At 33.0% G+C, this 21,648-nt stretch overlaps 1 non-coding gene across 1 annotated transcript; it reads left to right on the top strand.

Moving 5' to 3' along the window:
- Nucleotides 1-1,890: 1,890 nt before the first annotated feature.
- Nucleotides 1,891-1,997, top strand: LOC121219672 (small nucleolar RNA R71). Its single transcript, XR_005916562.1, has one exon. It is a non-coding gene; the product is annotated as a small nucleolar RNA R71 (small nucleolar RNA).
- Nucleotides 1,998-21,648: the final 19,651 nt, after the last annotated feature.

A 21,648-nucleotide genomic window follows, 5' to 3' on the forward strand; every position in this document is an offset into this window, starting at 1 on the left:
TATGTTTGCGTTTTTTTTTCTTCAACGTACATATTTCGTACCTTTTTACTGTCTTTATATATTTTTTGTTTAGTTTCTTTATTTGTTTATTGATTTATGTTTACATTTATATTTTGTTCATTGGATACTTTACATGTCATTGTTGTTTTTTATGTATATTAATTTCATTTATTTTTATGTCATTGTTGTATTTATTATTGCATTTTACACTTAATGTAGCATCACCTCATTTTTTTTACTCGATTTTAAAATTTTCAAAATTGAGATAACACTCATATTTAGGATTTTCAAGGAAATAGAGCCCTAATGTATTGGGTCCCGATTTTCTTCGTTAAATCTAACGATCGAGAGTTTCTCATTAATCAAAAAAATAAAATAAAAAGCTTGTTGTCGGGAATTTAATATGTTGTATCCTAACGTATTGGATGTGACGTATTGATTTCTCGAGGCAAAGATTTTTTAAAAAATGATAATAAAGGAAATATTCCAAGTTTAGGATTTTGAGGAATTGTGCCCTAACGTATTGGGCCGTGATTTCTTAAATCTTAAACAAATGAATATTCTTTTAAATTTTTTATTACACGAGTATTTTGGACTAATTCATTTTTGAGGAATTAGAATGTCGTGCCGTAACGCATTGGGTGTGACATTTTCTTTCTCCGAAATGATAAGAGTCTTAATAAGTAACGTTTTTTAAGTGTTTATCATATTTTTAAATTTTCGACATTAAGACACTAATTAATTAACTAGGTACCAATTTTGGGCGTTACGAGGATGCTAATCCTTCCCCGTACGTAACCGACTCCCGAATCCATTTTTCTAAGACTCGTAGACCAAAGCTATTTTTTAGGTGATCCAATCACACCTCAATAAAAGATTGGTGGCGACTCCCAATTTTAGTTTTTTTTTTAAATTGACAACTAATTTTTTTTAAAAAAAATAAAAAGAATGGTTTCGACAGTATTTTTTTTTAAGTTTAAGAAATTTACCATATTACTTGTTCATGCGGTCTTTCTTTAGTTTTGTAGGATATGGAATTCGTGGTTTGTATTCTTTGACCATTGGCTTATTCTCTTTCTTGCTTTCTTCAATCCCATCATTTTTCTCAACAACTTCTAGATCCAGCTTCTTTTCAAGCTCGACTAACCCTTCTACGCTTCGAACAATTATTGCATGGACTTGCTCCTTTGGGTTGGTTTCAATGTTACTAGGTAAGCTACCTTGATGTCTCTCTAAAAACTAGTTTAGCAAGTTGTCCAATTTGATTTTCAAGCCCTTAAATTGATACTTGCTAATTTTTTAGAGTTGTCTCGATGTTCTGAAATCTAGTTTCGGACACCAAAATAAATTTAGCTAACATCTCCTCAAGGTTTGGTTTCTTTTCTTGCTGATAAGGTTGCTAAAAACCTAAAGGGGGTTGTGACCTTTGATTACCTTGAACACCCCAAGAGAAATTTTGGTGATTCCTCCATCTTGGATTATAATTATTACCATGGGGGTTATTATGAGGTCTAGAATTATTACCCATATAATTGAATTGATCATGCTCCATGTTAAACTTGAAGGGAAGACCTTCTGGATTGATCATCCCTGCTCCAGTTGCATGGCATGACATTACCGTATTCAACTATTTAGAAAAATTCAAACCATCAATTTTCTTACCAAGAGCTTCAACCTGACTTGCCAACATAGAAATTGCATCAATATGAAAAACCCCAGCTGCCTTGGTAGGTTTTTTGTTATTCAATGTTCAGTGTCATCTCCTCAATAAACTCTTGAGCTGCCTCAGGTGTTTTGTTATTCAATGTTCCACCAGTTGCTACATCAATCATCTATCTAGTTGATGGGTTCAAACCATTGTAAAAAGTTTGAACTTGGAGCCACAAAGGTAGTCCATGATGAGGACTCCTTCTCAATAAATCTTTAAATATCTCCTATGTATCGTAAAGTGTCTCAATATCAATTTGAACAAAAGAAGAGATGTCATTTCTCAACTTAGTTGTTTTGGCCAGTGGGAAAATTTTCAACAAAAACTTGTCAGTCATCTGAGCCCAAGTCACGATAGAACCCCATAAAAGTGAGTTCAACCACAGTTTTTCCTTGCTCCTCAAAGAAAATGGGAACAACCGTAAGCGTATGGCATCATCAGTAACACCATTAATATTGAAAGTGTCACAGATCTCTAGAAAATTAGCTACATGAGCATTCAAACCTTCATCTTGTAACTCATCAAACTGAACATATTGTTGCACCATCTAAATTGTGTTCGGCTTAATCTCAAAATTGTTTACAGCAATAGTCAGTCTGGAAATACTCAATTCAATCCCAATAAGAGTGGGTTTAGCATAGTCATACACAGTCCGAGGAGCAGGATGTGCAAGAGGTTGCTGATTATTTTGATTATTTTCTATCTCCACAGTAATATCCTTTTGCTATTGATCGTCTATTAAAATCTTTTGACCTTGCCTTGCTTCTCTAACTTCTCTCTAATTTCTGTGAGCAGTTTTCTCAATCTCACTATCAAAAACTAATGGTTCCAATGGGTTTCCTCTAGTCATAAACCAAAATAACCTGTCAAAATCAAACAAATGAAAAATTAGAATGTAAAAATTAAATTAAAAACAAAAATATTAAAATAAAAATAAAAAATAGCTAAATCAATAAAAATAAAGTTTTCCTAATATTCTAGTCTCCAGTAACAGCACCAAAAACTTGATGTCCACAAAACTAACTAAAAATTTGATTAAGGTAAATGCACCTATCAATTAATAGTATATCTATGATGAGCAAAGATACTGTTCCTATGAGGACTATAAGTACTAGTAATTATTGTCTTTCTATTATTTAACCGATAAATTCAAGTGATTGATTAAAACTAAAATTAACTAAATTAATTAACTACGAACGTAAAAAGAACAAAATAAGAAAATAATTGATTAAACAACCAAGAAGCGGAACAAAACCCAAGAAATCATTCGCCTAGATTTCATCTATCATTATCAATCTAAATTATGCAATTTCTTTACTTAGTATCTTGATTCGTAGAAATCCCTAAATTATGCTAATATCTCTTTTGAGAGTAAAAGCCATTGACTCTAAGTTGATTAATTGAAATTTTTTTCTAATTAAAACCCCTATTATCGCATTAACTCAATCCACGGATTCCCCTATTAGATTTTACTCTAATTCAGTAGATTTATGTCGTACTATTTCTAAGACTACATGCAACTCCACTCAATTACGCAATATCTACTCTTAAACAGGTTCTATTCCTCCTCTGATTTAAGCACATCAAATATGGGTCAATAATCTAGAAATATCAAACTAAGAATTAAGCACACATAATTGAGAACAAGATCTACACCCCAAACTCAGCCTGGACGTTATGGCCGAATCTAGTGATGTCACATTGTAGTGTGTTTGAAAACCGTAACTTGGTTAAAACAATTCCTGTTTAGAATCTTTTTATTATTACTTAGTAAATCTAACATCGTGTTAATTAATCATTCAAAAGCTTTCAAAACGTTTATTCTATGCGGATGCTTTTAAAACAGTTTGCGTATTCGAGAGTATTTTGTTAAAACGTTTGGTTCTTCTGAAAACTCGAGTTTTCCTAAAACTAAGGGATATAATCTACAGCTAATAAAAAATCTCAAATTTAAGAAAAATCAATGGAGGCCATATTTACAATAAAATTCTCAAATAAAATTTAAAAATCATAATTAAGTACAAAATAGAGTCATATAGGTTGTGTGGCCACCGTTGAGTCCTCCGCCGCACTGATCTGCCCAAGCCTAGGGATTACCTGTACAAATAAATCAGAAGGGTGAGTTTACGAAAACTGAGTGCGTAATCCCCATATAGAACAAGCGGACAATATGCAGTCATAGTCTGGGCTTAAGCCCTTTCTGTACCAGATTTAGTTTCAATTAGGGCCTTAGCCCTATTCAGAACAGAAGCAGTCATGCATTAAGGCCTTGGCCCATTACAGTATCAGTTATCAGTATAGTAACAGATATACAGTCACAAAATCCTACCCAACCAGCCTCTACACACCATCTCCGTCCAACCCTACACTCCTTGTGGGGATATAAACAACCCACCCATCTCTACACTCCAAAAAGTACCGAATGCGGCACTAAACAGTGGTTTGCAGCTGAGCTGCTAGTAAATTAGGTCCGAGGCCTTTTAGTACACTTCCTCCGAACAATACCAACCCCCAACAATGCAATGCAATATACAGTAATGACATGCTATATCATAGCAACAGTGCATATAATATTCATTCATTAAATATCATTATGCTCAATAACATGTAAATATATATATCAGTCATACAGTCATTTCAGTCAATTAGGAGTCTAGTTAAGTTTACTGACCCTACAGTAGATCCATAGTCGACTCGAGCGACCCGTGCAACCTTAACAATAAAATACTGACAATGGGCCTACAAGCCCATAATGTTCACCCGTGTGGGCTCACACACCTGTGTAGCCCACACGGCCAAAATTGGCCTTGGCCGTGTAGCTCACACGGCCTAGCCCAAAAGTCCCACACGCCCATGTGGTTCACCCGTGTAGGCCCACAAGGCCCAATTTGGTCCGGCCCGTGTATCGCACATGGCCCTCCTTGTCGATCACACGCCCGTGTGGCATCAACAGCCTCACTTTTTAGCTTTTCGTCAATTTTTGTTTACAGTGTTACAGTTACACACCTGCTTCAATTTTGACGTCCAAAAACTCCCGAGCACACCTATACCTAAAATTAGAAATAAACACTAGATTAATCATTTAAACCATCGAATTTATCTAAATCCCAAAGCAACGCGATTGTCTATCGAGCGATAAGTCATTACCTTATATCGAGTGGCAGGAATTCCCCGTCTTCAAAATGTTGGCAAGCGATAAATAGCCCTTCGATAAACCCCTAAATGAAAATAAACCATATAAACACTTACCCCAAATCCTAGTTTAAAGTTAATCAAAACTAGACTTACCGAAAATGCGAAGAAAACGATGCGCAGGAAGAGAAGAAAACGATGCGCAGGTAGCAAGGCGAAGGTTCGGCTACGGAAAGAATAGGGAAACGTTAAGAGACTTTCTGCAAGAAGGGAAGAAACTGAAAGTTGAGAAGGAAACTAATACCGCCTTATTTCACTTACCGAACAGATAGAAATGAAGGTTGCCACAAACGAACGATTGAAGCCAGGAAAAACAAAAAGAAACGCCAAGGGTGGGGGAGAGAAGAGGAATTTGGCGGTAAGGGGAGGAATTGAGGAATGAAAATGGTAGAGATGGGGAAAGAAATCATCAGGAAGATAGAGAGAAAACTGGCTCTCTCTTTTTTTCAAAAAGAAAAGAAAATGATCAAATTTTGGATATTTTCCCCATAATCCACTAATTTCCTCTCACTTACCCCTAAATTTGCTCTCACACTTCCCCACACCCCTCAAACACTCCTTAACCGTCCACTACTTCCCCACACACCTCAAACACTCAGCATTTTACCACACCTCAAACTCCTACACGGCACAAACAGTAAAAATAAATCCTATTTGCACAAGTAGGGGTTCGAACTTTAGACCTCTTGCTCCTTTGCTCTCTACTTAACCACTAGACCAGCAGACCTATTCTGACATATTTTACCAACATTTAATTATAAGTCTACTGACTAGTGATAGGGCTTTGTTCAGAAAAATAAAAAAATTTCCCAAGAAAAGGCTTGAACTTAAGACCTCTCACACACACCCAGAGCACTTAACCGCTGAAGCAGACAGATATTTGTGTCATAAATACACGGAAACAAATATACAAACTTTGGGGTGTTACAAGATCTAAGTATTTATTGTGTAAAATAAAAATCAAATGACAAAATCCATCATAGGTTTCATCTCCCTAGGTATTTAGAAAATTAGTTCATGCTTGAAAATAAAAACATCCAAAACACAGTATAACCGAAAGAAATAAAGAAATTCATGATAATCTCCTAAGAAATCAACTTGGAATCTTTAATCTTGATGGAAATCTACTTCAGAATCGGCTTCAATGGTGTTTGTCTAGTTGTTTTCTTGAATATTCTATCTCGGCTCACTCCTATCTTCATATTTTTGTTATATATATGTCTTAAAAGGCCCCAAAAAGCCTAAAAACTACATTTTTCCGTTGTTCAAATTGCAAATTCACGCAATCGACATGGCTTTCCACACGACTGCATGGTAGCCTGTATGGGTCACACGATCGTGTGGAATGGGTCGACCCGTGTGGTTCCTATAACTTGCTCTGATTTTCTAATTTTCGCTTGTTTTTTTCTCCTTTTGCTCCCAAATGCTCTATTAAGTATAAAAACATGAATTTAAAGGATTAGAAGCATAAAGTTCACAATTAACATAAAATAATAACCCAAAAATGAATTAAAATAAGATTAAAACATGTTACTTTTAACACTTATCAACAAGAAACAAAGCAAAGTCCATGTGGCAATGTCATTTCTCAAGGTCACAACGAGCACCAAATAGAGAGTTTCGTCCCAGCAAGGAACCTCAGCTTTGCGACGTCAACTCAAAATTTTGGAATCTTTATAATTTGGTCATATTTCAACCTCGGGTTAGCAAAAGAGCTTTCGTAAGCTCATATAATACTCGAAAATGATTATGTATTGTTTAAAACACATGTTTTACTTGTATTTGCGTATATAATGGTGTCGATTTGAATTTTATTGATCATAGTTACTCCAACAACGAATGTGGCACCTTCGGACCTGACGATCAGGTTGGTTAACGGGGTGCTACAATGAGATTATCGATAGCGTGTGAAAGATCATGCGAACCTGTTCAAAATGAGCCCTAGCGGTCGATATGAATGAGTCAATAGACTCACGAGAGAACAATGAATTGAATTGACATGGATTGGAAATTAAAGTGATTGTATTTTGTGATTAGAAAGTATGGCATAGAATGTATACATTGAGTTACCAATTGAGATACTATATGAAATTGGCATATGAGTTATTAATATATGAATTGAAATGGTAACGTATGCATCATTGATGGTAGTATGTTAATATGATATGTCCATTTAGATTTGTTAATTGTGGGAATGTATGAATTTAAGCATAAGACATGAATAGGTGGAAATGAAATGGTTATGACTAAATCATGAATTGAATTGTTTAGTTCATATTAATGCTAATGTTATTGACTTGAATCATGGTAGTACCACTGAGTATTATCACTCAGCGTACGATTTGTTTATTTTGAGCACATGTATTAGGGAATCTCAAAGTCTCGAGGATTGATTCAGCTTCCAAATCACAACTTTAGACTCAACAAAGTTTGTATAATCACTTTTTAATTTTGATATATGGCATGTACCTAGGATTTGAAGTCAGTTTTGTATTGAAGTGGTCATTATGAATTTTGAATTGGCAATATGGTTTGAGTCAAGTTTAAATATGTTAAATATATATATAGATATAGATATATAAACATGGCATAAGTAGGTTGAAAAAAGTAAATAGTTGAAATTGTAGAAATGGTTATATCTTTTGGATTTGAAGTGATGATTTGTCTAATGTATATTTACATATGGTGTTAATGATCAAAATTAAGCATATGAGAATTGTTAAAACTTCTGAAATAGTTGAATTGAGATATATGTTTGATTGATTAGGTGACATGAATTGGTACAAATTGGACCTTTTGAAACCAGTCTGTCACGTCACAACTTCGAGCTTTTAACGTCACGACAAGGGGAAGCCAGTGAGTTTTGTCACGACTTGGAACCCTTGAAGTCGCAATGTTAACTCAATAGTTTGAAAACATTACAATTTGGAACCCCTTGAGTCACCTTAAAAGCCTTTGTAAGCTTGTATAAGACCTGGAAATACTTGTATAACACGTTGTAGTCCTGTTTTGAACTTAATAATATGTCTTAACTATTAAAATGAATTGTATTTTATCATAGATTCTCTGACAACCAATGTGGTATCTTATAGCTCGAAATCGACAATCAGGTCAGTTATTGGGTGTTACACCTTTCCTCCTCCGAAGATAAATATGACTTACTGTGAAGTCTAAACCTTATCATGTAATCTGAAGACATCGCCAAATCCAGTCGGGCAATTGATTCTCGCATAGGAAATCATACCCATGTTCCCAAATGTATATATACTTGGCATGGAATTTAGGCTAATCTTCATCTATTCTCTCCCACAAGCCAATCTTGTGAAGTTCATCAAGCTGTTAGGTTGAGGGTGGAATATGTTACATAAACCCAAATTGGTGCATCACTCGATCACACTTGTGCAATATCAACTATTACAAAAACTATCAATGGCACTTTGGCGTGCCAAATATTGGGATCCGTCAAAAATTCGATCGAGATGCATTCTTGAATTCTTGGATCAAAGTATAACATCTATTTAAACTACAATACGAAATTATAAATTTTATTACGTACCTAATATTAAAATTCAAATCCTTACATAATGATTATATAATTGAAAATTTTAAAAACTAACATTGGCTTCTTAATCTACCACAATTTGTTGTGGCAAATTAGAGTCTTTTCAGCACTTAACGAGTTTATTTTCTAGTCATTTTATGTTTATTTGTTACATTTCTAGTTTTATTAGCTTAGATTCATTTTGTTGCAAAATAAGCATTTTTATGCACTTTTTAGTGTTTTGATGACCCATTAGACCAACTCAAGCCTCAAGAATGACTAATAGGCTATTTGAGTGTTTAGGGTTCCATTTAAAGTCAAAGAACACAAAAGATGACGCCACTGTCACAACATCAACATATCGTGTCGCGACACTGAACTTCAAAGCATCCAAGGTTGAAATAGGGCCGACATCATAACGTGGGGATCCTTGACATCACGACAAAAACCTAGATAGGTGCATCCATATTTTGGCAGCCGTCAAGATCGTATTTTTCTTGTTAAAACCCAAATTAATTCAAAGATGTTTTAGGCACTTAAAACCCTCAATTGTAGCCTATATAAACTTGATTATAATCTCATTAGAAGAAAGTCAACCTAGGGATTAGCCCTAGAGAGTCGTCAAATGATATTTTCATACTTTTAATTTTCAATTTTCTTTAATTTTTATTTTATCATTTCTTATGTCCGCTTAGTCGGAATCTTTCTATTCCAATGTGAAGACGATTGCGAGCGAAGATTGTTTCAGAACCATACTTTGATTATTTATCAATGAGCATTCTCTTTTCCTTTATTCTTTTATTCCATTATTTATATTTTGTTAACTTAATCAACTAAATTTTGCATGAATATTGGGATAAAATCTTGTGCATAGTTTATATCTTGCATGATTCAGTTATGGAACTGGTTTATTAATTAAGTAATTATTTACCTAAAATAGGGTGTTTATTCAAGAGTATTTAGTATATTAGGAAGTGACACTCCTAGTAGAATATCTAGATAGGTGAGATCGAGAGGGTATCCTGTCGAGTATAACTTGTGCCAAGCAGTATGTAACAGCCCGATTTTGACCCTAATCAAAATAGTGGTTTCGGGACCACACACCCGAGTTTGAAAAATATTTTAATATTGTTTTTTGTTTATTATGTGTGAAATTTTCGTGTTTTAATTTTTCCGTTTGAGTGATCGATTAAAAAATGGCTTAATCGCGTAAAATGAAAATTTAGGGGTTAGATCTAAAGGTACCAAATTGTTGTTGTCTTTATAAAATGGAGGATTTATGATGTAATAAGGCCAAAATATAGTTAGTGGGTGGCAAAGTACAAGTATAGCCTTATATACATATATATATTTATATAAAGGTTAATAAAGTAAACTAATTATTAATGTTAATATATGTTTAATATATCAAAATTAAAGCATTATTTCTCCATATTTTGGCTGAAACTAAGAAGAAAGAAGAATGTTTAAAAGCTTTAACATATTCGGCACTTGCAAGCTTGATTAAGGTATGAATTTTGTTCATTTTTTGATAATTTTTACGTTTTTTAGATCGTTGCTTTGAATACTTCAATACCCATGTCTTAATTTTGTGAATTGTTGATGATTTTGAAATGTGCCATTGATGAATGTTTGAGTTTTATGATGTTAGTAGGTGAAATATGAAATGTATGTGTTAGATTAACATGTTTCATTTTTGAATTTTTGGTGAATTCGAGTAATTAGGGCTAAATTGTGAAAATAAATTTTTGAGGGACTAAAATGAAAAATAACTAAAATGCATGGACTTGTATGAATACAAGGAAGATTCGGCGTAACTATGTTGTGAGATTTTGTGTATTTTCTGTTTTATGCTATAGGGACTAAATTGAAAAAACTGTAAAATATTAGGGGCAAAATGGTAATTTGCCCATTTATGTGTTTTTGGATTAAATTGAATGATTTGTTGAATAACAGGGTTAAATTTGAATATGTTTAGATCAAGAATCGAAGAAAATAGAATTAGATCGAGGGAAGTCGAAAATAGTCGATTAGTCGATTTCATCTGTCGATATCCGAGGTAAGTCAATCAGCATTTAAATTTGTTACAATTCATGAATATATAAGAGATATGTAGTAAATTGAATTATTGAATTGGTTAATTGTCTTGGCCGAATGTATATGCTAGGATAGGGATTTTATTTCGAGTTCGATTCGATTGATAATCAATGTTTGAAGCCCGTACAAACCCTAGGGATAGATGGGATACTTATGTCATGACATAGGATTTCTGAAAAGTATTTTTGTGTAAGACCACATTTGGGACGTTGGCATCGACTTGTGTTTTCGTGTAAGACCCTGTCTAGGACAGTGGCATCGATCTGTGATTACATGTAAGACCACGTCTAGGACGTTGGCATTGTACGAGCCCTACGATTATCTGCATATCCTTTTAAATTCTGAACGGTTAAACGGGCAGTGTTAAATGAAGACAGATATGTAATTGAATTATATGTGCAGGTATGTATTAGTTAAATGAATATATGGAAATAAGGTAAGTTATCTATTTGGAATTATATATAGTATGTGAATATAAATTTTGAATTATCATGTTTGTACATATATGTGTAATTCAGTTTTTAGTTGATAACTATGTTGCTAAAGGTGAAAGTTTTATATGCATTTATACAAGGTTATATTCGGTTTTATAATTGTATATGTGATCAAAGTATGACTATGTAATGTATGATATCTTTATATAGTAAATTATGTGCCTTTAATCTTTACAAGTTAAATATTGCTTATGCTTATGACTTACTAAACTTTAAATAGCTTACTGTGTGTGTTTGTATTTGTTTACCTTTGTTTTATAGATTTTGAAGTCGTTACGAGCTTGTGGATCGTCAGTAAAGCTTATCACACTATCGACTAACGACGGTATATTATAAGCTGAAATTTCTTTTAAAACTATGTCATGTATAGACTAGCTTTGGAGTTTGCTTAATTCGAAAATGTATGTATTAAAGCCATGCAAATTTGGCTTAATTTTCTTGTTTGTGTTTGGTTTTGGTTGAATTAAGACTTAAGCTTACTTTGATCATGGTTTAAATTTTATGTGGATGATATTTATATGGTGATATTTCATTAATGTGTTTTGGCAAATTAAGTTGTTGAGGTAAGTAGGTTTGTTATATTTCTTTAGATAAGTAATGTTAAAATAATGTTTAGGTTATGTAATATATATGTAAATGATAGGTATAGTATGTTTGAATTTAGTAATTAAGTAAGTATAGGTTAAGAATTATAATTTAAAGTATGCTTGTAAATATTAGTGACTACTTACTTTCGGCCTATTAATAGAGTAAATGAATGTTTATATGTTCTAGTGTATTTCGGATTAAAACTTATGGCTTGGATATGAAACTGGAAATGGCATGTTTCAATTGTATAGGTTGGTATAAAATAATGATTTAAGTGTATATGTATAGTAGGTTAACGGGATGGCCTATAATAATAAGTATGATATGTGTTTTATAGCATAATACAAATATAATATGGATTGATTGATACATATAAAAAACTCGAATATGTAATGTGTAGCTTAGTATGGTAAAGAAATATGGACTTTGAAAATGGTATATTTGAGACCATATATGCGCAAGTTATAAAGGGAAAATACGCAGGTTTTGATTCTTGGAAGTTTTAAAGTAAATAGTGTAATGTTTCTTATGATTTTGATTAATAAACCTTAAAGTAAATAGTGTAATTATATTTTTTATTTGAATAACTTAGAAGAACATGTGTATTATTGAACTATCAAATGTGGTATGAAATAGTGTAATATTCGGTGATATAATTAATGCTATATAATATGTTAAGTTGTTCGGTCTTAATATATCATTAATTTATGCAGCATATATGTATAAGAACAAAATAAAAACTGGGACTTGTAATATGGTTGTTATGTTTTTTTTTTAATATGTGCATGTTCGTCAATTTTTAAGAAAATGAAAATGATATTACCTACAGATTGTCTATGAGTTAATTTCATTGATATTTATTCGATGTATGACAAATAAGGATATATGTTTGAACATGTATTTATGAAGTAAATGCCAATATTGTTAAAGTCATATTATAATGTTTGAATTATATATGCATTGAGTGCTTGTAACATGATTTTCGTTACTCATTATTTATTTCAATATGTGAGTAAATAGTAGACATTGACATGCTTAAAATTCTAGAATATGATTTACGGATGAATTTTAAGTTGTGAAGTTAATTTGAGCTTTAGTTGATTAAATGAATTATATGTATTATAATTATTTGCATGTGTTACGATTAATAAATTGCGATATATTGTTTCAAATTTAAAATTGTATGTGTATTGATAAGATTGAATAACGAAAAAAATAGTGAATACTTGTTTTAATCTGTCTTATGTCCAGTAATACCTTATAACCCTAATTTGGCGACGAATATGAGTTAGGTTGCTACACAGTAAGACCGAAAGGGTGACGTAGGTGGTAATCCTTAGTGAAGATGAGACCAAAAGGGTATTCTTAGGTAAGGGTGGTAAATAACTCAATTGAGGGTAATTAACGACATAATTGATAATTAAGGATTTAACCGATCATAGGTTGGGAATTCGCATCATTGACACTATGAATACGAAATTTCATTAGGATATCTTAGGTTAATTAAATTTTGTTAGGTTATTTTAGATTAATTCGTGATTCAATTAGATTAGTAATAATTTTCTATAATTAATTTAATAATAAATTTCTCTAATCCGCAATCCCTTGGGTACAATCCACAGAATACTTGCCGAAGTGTTTCGTTGTAACACTTTACTATATTACAATTTGACCCATATACTTGCGAACACCACTACTTTACTCCATATCTTTTTGCTATCGTATTTTTAGTCCATACGCTCGCATGTTTGGCAGCGGTCTCTTCTGACTATTAATCTAACAATAACTAGATATCTTCAAGCTCATTCAGGATACCCACATGACTGTAACACCCCAAACCCGGCCTAGAAGTTAGGCCCGAATCTGGCATGTCACATTAAAGTGTTTTTCGAAAAACATGTTTTCATTAAAACCCCTTCTTGAAATTTCAAACTTCTTACCATTTAAAACTTGTATAAAACCTCAGTTTGCGTTTGTTTATTTTCAATCGAGGTTTATTAAAAAGTTATCACCTTCAAAACCTTATTGTTGCGGAAGCTTAAGTTAAAGCAAATGACTTACGAAAACGTGATATTTAAAAAAATTGAGGTGTAGAAACGAAGTGTTAGAAAACAGTTATTGTTTTGGAAAACTGTGTTCTACTCCTAGCAGATATAAATCACATCAAATCCCAAATTTAAAATCTAGAAATTATAGAGGCCTTATTACAACCTGAATCAAAATCAAATTGCTTAAGTAAATGAGCAAAATAGAATAAAACAAGTGCAGTTGTGTGGCCCTCTCCGAGTCCCTCGCAGCTCCGAACCGTCTAACGCTGGGTATTACCTGAAAGGTTAAAAGTGGGATGAGTTTACGAAAACTCGGTGTATAATCCCTTTATTAAAGAAACATAATCAGTCTAGGCTTGAGCCCTTAACAGTAACAGTATCAGTGTGGGCCCTAGCCCATTACAGTAACGGTGGCAATTGGGCCTTAGCCCCCATCAGTCTCGGTTGGGCCTGAGCCCTTATCAAATGGCACATATAAAATATATCTGGGCCTAAGCCCATCACAGTATCAGAACCAGTGTATGCAATGCATAAATACCTATACCAACCCTGCACTCCATCTCCTATCCAACCCTACACTCCTGTGGGGATTAAATCAACCAACCCATCCTTACACACCTTATGTAGCGCCGGTTGCGGCCTAACCAATATTGCAGCAGAGTTGCCAATCACATAATCGGCTTAAAGCCATCGGTGGGTCCACAGTCGTCTCATGCGACCCGTGCTACCCTCACATATCAATCACTTCCTTTAATACCAGATCTCAACCCCATGCAATATGTCGCGACATAATATCATACGTGTATGTAAAATGTCATGCTCAATCATAGTCATACATATCATAGAGAAAATCAGTCATACATAACATAAGACCATAACAGTCATTTTATCTCCTAGGGTTATAACAGTCATTTTACCCTATGGGGGTATTTTGATCATTTTATCCTTCGAGGGTATTTCGGTCATTTTACCCTTCAAGAGTGTTTTGGTCATTTTACCCTTCGAGGGATTTCAGTAATTTTACCCTTCGAGGGTATTTTGGTCAATTAACAACCTTTCTGAAGGTCTACAGTTGCCTCGAGCGATACAAATAACCTAAATGGTCATAACGGTGTTAATGGGCCCAATGCCCATATTCGGCCTAAGTGGGCCCACACGCTCGAATGGCCCACTAAGCCCAAAATTGCCCTTGGCCATGCGATCATCATGGCCGGATCATTATTTCCTATCCATCCATGAAAATTTACTCGCGTAGGGCCCACTAGCCCATTGGGCCCACTTGGCCCATTCCGGTCCATTTGGCCCAAAAACGGCCTAAGACCACGAGATCGCTCGTGGTGACCTTTGACGTTGTATCGACCTATCCACACGCGTATTCGTGCACTCGTGTGATTGTCGTAGCTGTACTTTTGGTTTTTGGCTTTTCGGTATTTCGAGATTTCAGCATTTGTCGATCTACAATTGGAGTGGTGTGAGTACACACCTGTTTAAGCAACCATTCCAAGTTTCTCAAGTGCCCTAACCTTGATCAATCAACAAAAGGCCACACTCCTATTCCGTTGCCAGAGATTATTCACTAGGCCTTAGGGAAACCCTGCATAAGAATCGAATCTTATCAAACACCCACTCAAACAAAAAGTTTAAGCTAAACGAGTCTTCACTTACCGATAGCGCAAAGTCAATAGTTGAAGACAGAAAATTAATCGGCCTACACCCCTTCTTTAAGGGTCGAAACCAAAAGTACTAAGAATGATGGGGATAAAATGGGGCAACGATACTCCTATTTGAGAATGGCAGAAAACATATGATGTTAGAAGAAGAAAGGGCCCTTAACGTTAAAGAGAAACCAGAAGAAAAGCCACGAGCACTTACCCTCTTTGTCAGAAGACTTTTGTAAATCGATATGATAATACCACTAAGAGAGCAAGAGAATATTCGGCCAAGTATCCCAAAAGAGAAGGACGAAGAACAGAGTCCAATATCCGACAAAGGTTAGAGAATAAAAATGTAAGAAACTATTAAAATGAGAGGAGAATGAGAATGCAGGAGAGGGGAAGAGAAGAGTAAAGATTCGGCCAGAAAATGTGGAGAGATTAAGAACACTTAGAGAGTATACGGTCAAGAATAAAGGTATTGAAACAAAGTAAGGCCAAGAAAAAATGCTTATTCGGCCAAAGAAAAAAATGCCAAATATGCACAAAGAGCAATCGGCACTTTTCCCACTCCCAAAAGATCCCAACTTTCCCTTGAACCGAAACTAATGCAAGATGATCAAATTCCAACCTGCAGAGTTCTAGTCAAAGTCCACTTCTCATGCAGCAAGGAAGTAAAATAAATACTCCGCATAACATAAGACTTGAACTCAAGCTTCCTTGCCACCTTAATCACACCACTGCCACTAGACTACAAGCTCATCTTATGTCATGATTTCACAAAAAAATATTTATAAAGCCTTCAAGCTAAGGCCAAGATTCACTTAAGAGCAAAAATTAAAAATTTTGCTAAAGCTCAGGTTTGAACCTAGGTCTTCTCCAACACTCCCAACTCTTCCTTAGTCACTTAACCACTGAAGCAGACATTCATTTATATCATTTCCTTGCACGCATAAATTTTTATGTGATCCCACGTTCAAGACCTATTTCCATCTAGTCCTAAATTTGGGGCGTTACAATGACTCACATCATTTTCCACCTATTCAAATAATATGTTATTCCAAAAATATAATAATGAATAAAATAATATGATAACTATATTATTAAATGAATCTTAACTTATTATGAGTTGGAATTGATAAGGGAAGTTTACTAGGGGCGTAAAAATGGTAATCGGTACCATGCCCATGACTGAAGGAGTATACAACCACCGATTTTAATTTTTTGTGCTTCAGTTCCTCGACACATCTCTCGGTAGAATGTAGTTAAGATAATTGATCCCCAACTGAGTCACCCAACTTCTTTTAAGTCGATTAATTGTAGGAGCCACCTTAAATGTACCAGATTTTAAGATATACTTGATATTAGAAGACCCCCGATCAACATCAGTATGAATGCTCGAGCGAATTGTTGTCTTTTAACCACACTAAAAGAGTTGTTGAGATGTGAGAAATTATCTTTTAGTCATTTCATTTATTTTCAACTACCACTAAACTTGTCTAGCACCTTGCCTAATAGTTGGTGGTAAATTAGGCTCCAATCACTAATGCGTACTTCACCCGCAACGACTAGCTCATCAACCGATAAATTGAGTTGTAATGCCACATCCTTGAGTGTAATCATACACTCACCGCACCAAAGATGGAATGTGTGTATATCAGGTCTCCATCTTTCTAGAAAAACATTGATAAGTGTAGGCTCCAATTTAATCCCGCCGAGCATATGTGATACGTGCTAGAATCCCGCCTCTTCCAAGTGTTGTTCAATGACACGCGATGCTCTCACACTTAAATTGTGTATATATGTCTCAACAATATGATCTTCATCCTGATTATATAAACATAAAAAAATTAAAAAATAATATTAACAACTTAATAATTATATTAATTCAATAAATAATAATTTCTTACCATTTATAATTGGATTCCAGAAATGTGTTTGTGATCCAAACAAATTAAAGGCATTGACATTTTTAAAATTTTTAAAATTACAAAAATCAAATAAATTAAATTAAATTACAAAATAGAAAATTGAGAAAAGAAGAATTTGAGAGAAATTGAATGGAAAAAAATTGAGAATAAAAGATTTAAGAGAATTAAGAGAATAGATGAAGAGATAATAGGATTGAATGGAAAAAAAAGGATAGGTATATATAGGAAAAATAAAATGACCGTTGGAGAAAAAAATAGTTGTTGGTGAACTAGTCGTTGGTCCCTAATGATTTATATAAGTATTTTTTTTTAAATTCGGCTTTGGGATGAGGTAGCGTCACATGGTGAAAATGCTCCTTGTAGAACACGTTTTTACCGTCTCTCTTCCACGTCACCTGAAAACGTGTCCTATAAAGTACATTTTTACCTTCTCTCTAAAATAGGCCTATCCTTAATTTTCGAAACAAATTGTCTATATCTTTAATTTTTCTTTTACATTGACATATACATCTAATTTTATCAACCCTAAATAACACATGTCACCCATTCAATTTTGTATGTGGAGTTTAAATTTTTCATTTATCATAGTTATTTTTTGAATTTATAAATTTCTTCATGCTTATTAAGTGATAAACTTAAAATACATATTTGTAATTTTGAATTTTGTGTTTTTATATATTTTCATACCATTACATTGAGCCTTAATTAATTTATATATAAAATATAAATTTATTACCATGACTTATATAATATATAAAATATGAATAATGTTTCAAATTTATATTTCCAAATATAATATAATAGCACAATTTTTCTTCATATAGATAAAATAATATTTTATCATTCAAAAGAGGGGTTTGATTAATGTAGTAAGTATCATTTCGGTAGGCATACTATATTTTTTTTTGGTAATAATTCGGAATGTTTTCATATAACGTTTTGTATTTATCAATATTTTTAAATATTATATATATTTATATTTGTTATGAATATCTTATTAAGTGGATGTCCATCAATATTAAGATAAATTTTGATGTACTTTAAATTCTAATAGTTATTAGAATTAGATCTCTACTTCATTTATGCTTCTTATGCCTACAAATAGAGACTTTGAAGAAGCATTGTAATCATCCCATTGGTCAATAAAATACATTCTCTATTGCTTCCCATATTTTCTTTGTTTTTTTATTCTCTCTATCTCTATTTATTTTATAACACGTTATCAGCACGATTCTCAAAATTTTTTCCATAATTCTGAACTCATCTCATCCTTATTTTTTATTTGATAAACCATACCTCAATTGCTTTATACCCCTTTCTAATCCCCCGTTGAATTACTTTCATTATTTTTCTAACCTAGCATTCAAATTAGTTGCTTGGCTACCCCAAAATTGACGAAAAAATAGGGCTTCAAACTTGTGCAATGATTTGCTTAAAGTTTTTGGGAGGAATCAAATTTAATATCTCTATCGGCTTAAGGTAATCCTGAATTTTATATAACAAGTTGTTTTATATTACTTCCTATTTTCATTCTTAAATACATTATTATAATTACATTTGATAAATAATTTGATTACTATTATTTTACTAATATTTTTTTAAAGTTGTTTGTAGTGATTATAATGTCAAATCTTTCCAAACTTGAATTTTCGCCCTAGACATCTTAGGCAAGAATTATTTATCATGGGTGTTAGATGCTGAAATTCACCTAGATGCTAAAGGTCTAAGGAATACCATAGTAGCAAATAAAGAAGTATCTAACCAAGACAATGCAAAAGCAATAATCTTCATCCGTCGTTATCTATATGAAGGATTAAAAGAGGAATATCCCACTGCGAAAGACCATCTTAAGTTGTGGAAAAATTTGAAAGAACAATTTGGCCATCAGAAAATGGTGATCCTCCCTAAAGCTCGTTATAATTGGATGCACTTACAGTTGAAAGATTTTAAGACTATAAGTGAATACAATTCAGAACTTTTCAAAATTAGTTCTCAACTGAAACTGGTAAGGACTTGTTAGAAAAAATATTTTCAACATTTCATGCTACTAATGTGCTCCTACAACAGCAATACCATGAAAAAGGTTTTAAAAAATATTCTGAATTGTCGATGAAAAACCATGGAATTCGTCCCACTAGTACTGCATCACTCCCTAAAATGAATGTTCTAGTACACAATAAATATGGAAACAAAAAATATAGAGGTCCCGATCATGGTCATGGTCGTGGACATATTGGGGGACATACTAGTAATTGTTATCATGGTGTTCATAATAGTGGTACTTCTAACCACTAGAAAAAGAATAACAACGAAGGATAAGAAAGATGTGGTCAAAATAATCCTTCAAAGGTTATTGAGAATTTATGTTACCGATGTGGTATGAAGGGGCATTAGGCACTTACATGTCATACACCTAAACATTTAGTGAAACTTTATCAAGCATCCATTAAAAGGATGAAAAATAATATTGAGAAAAAATTTATATCCCAAATGATGAAATTGAGGCAAAAGAATAGGGTGATGTAATTCATGGCCTTAATGATATAACTCACCTTGATGTGACATATTTCTTTGAGAAGCATTAGAAAAGTTGGTGTTATTTCAGCATTTTATGTTGTTTTTAAGTATGTTTTGTTTTCTTGCATAAAGAATAAGTTGGTGTTATTTTGGCATTTTTATGTTATTTTAAGTATGTTTATTTTCTTGCAAGTTATACATGTTTAATAAATATTTACAACATTTCTAATGTTATATTTTATTTATTTTTATGAAGAATATGAATGATCAACAAAATTTTGTTGTATCCAAAATCAATAAAGACGTCTGTCTTAAAGATAGTTCTACAACACATACGATACTCAAAGATAAAAAATATTTTTCTCATTTAACAATAAGTGATGTTCATATTAATACAATATCGGGTAGTTCAAAACTTATTGAAGGCTTCGGAAGAGCTATTATATTATTACCTAAAGGTACAAAATTTGTCATTAATGATGTTCTATTTTCCACTAAGTCTTAAAGAAATTTATTGAGTTTTAAAGATATTTGTATTAGTGGATATCATATTGAGACTATGAATGAGAAAAATATTGAATATCTATATATTACAAATGTTGAATGTGGAAAGAAATATGTTTTGGAAAGACTACCTGCTTTTTCATCAGGTTTATATTATACACATATTAGTGCAATTGAGGCACCTGTTACTACAAATTAGAAGTTTGTAGAACCATATACTTTTACTATTTGACATGACCATTTTGGCCATCCCAGATCTATTATGATGCAAAAAATAATTGAGAATTCAATTGGGCACCCATTAAAGAACTAGAAGATTCTTGAATTCAGATATTTCTTTTGTGATGCTTGTTCTCAAGGTAAACTGATTATTAGACCACCACCAGCTAAATTTGGGATTGAATCTCCCGCATTTTTGAAACGTATTCAAGGTGATATATGTGGGCCTATTCATCCACCATGTGGACCATTTAGATATTTTATGGTATTGATAGATGCATTTGGTAGATTGTCACATGTATGTTTATTATTGACTCACAACCTGGCTTTTGCAAGACTACTTGCTCAAATAATTTGATTAAGAGCACATTTTCTAAATTATGCAATAAAAACTATTTGTCTTGATAATTCTAGTGAGTTTACAGCCCAAGTTTTCAATGATTATTGTATATCAATTGGGATAAAATTTGAACATCTTGTAGTTCATGTTCACATACAAAACGGTTTAGCTGAATCTTTTATCAAACACCTCCAACTAATAGCTAGATCATTGCTTATGAGAACAAAGCTCCCTGCTACAGCTTGGGGATATGCTATTTTGCATGCAGCAGCACTTATGTGCATCAGGCCAACAAGTTATAATAAATACTCCCCATTGCAATTGGCTTTTGTTCAGGAGCCAAATATTTCCCATCTTAGAATTTTTGGATGTGTAGTATATGTTCCAATTACTCCACAACAAAAAAAAGATGGGTCCTCAAAGGAGGTTGGGAATATATGTTGGTTATGAATCTCCTACTGTAATTAAGTATGTTGAATCATTATCTAGAGATTTGTTTACTGCACGATTTATTAATTGTTACTTTAATGAAACAATATTCTCAACATTAGGGGGAGAGATAATACAGTTGGTAACAGAAATTACATGGAATGGATCATCATTATCTCAATTAGATCCTCATATAAGTTAATGTGAACAAGAAGTTCAAAGGATCATACATTTGCAAAACATCACCAATCAACTGCCAGAGTCATTTACTGACCTAAAGAGAATTACAAAATCTCACATACTAGCTAAAAATGCTCCAATATGAATTGATATCCCAATAGGGCAAATTGTTAGGACAAAAGAAAGTAATACATGCTTGAAGCGTGGA

The sequence above is a fragment of the Gossypium hirsutum genome, chromosome D07, assembly GCF_007990345.1.
Source record: "Gossypium hirsutum isolate 1008001.06 chromosome D07, Gossypium_hirsutum_v2.1, whole genome shotgun sequence".
Lineage (NCBI taxonomy): Eukaryota > Viridiplantae > Streptophyta > Magnoliopsida > Malvales > Malvaceae > Gossypium > Gossypium hirsutum.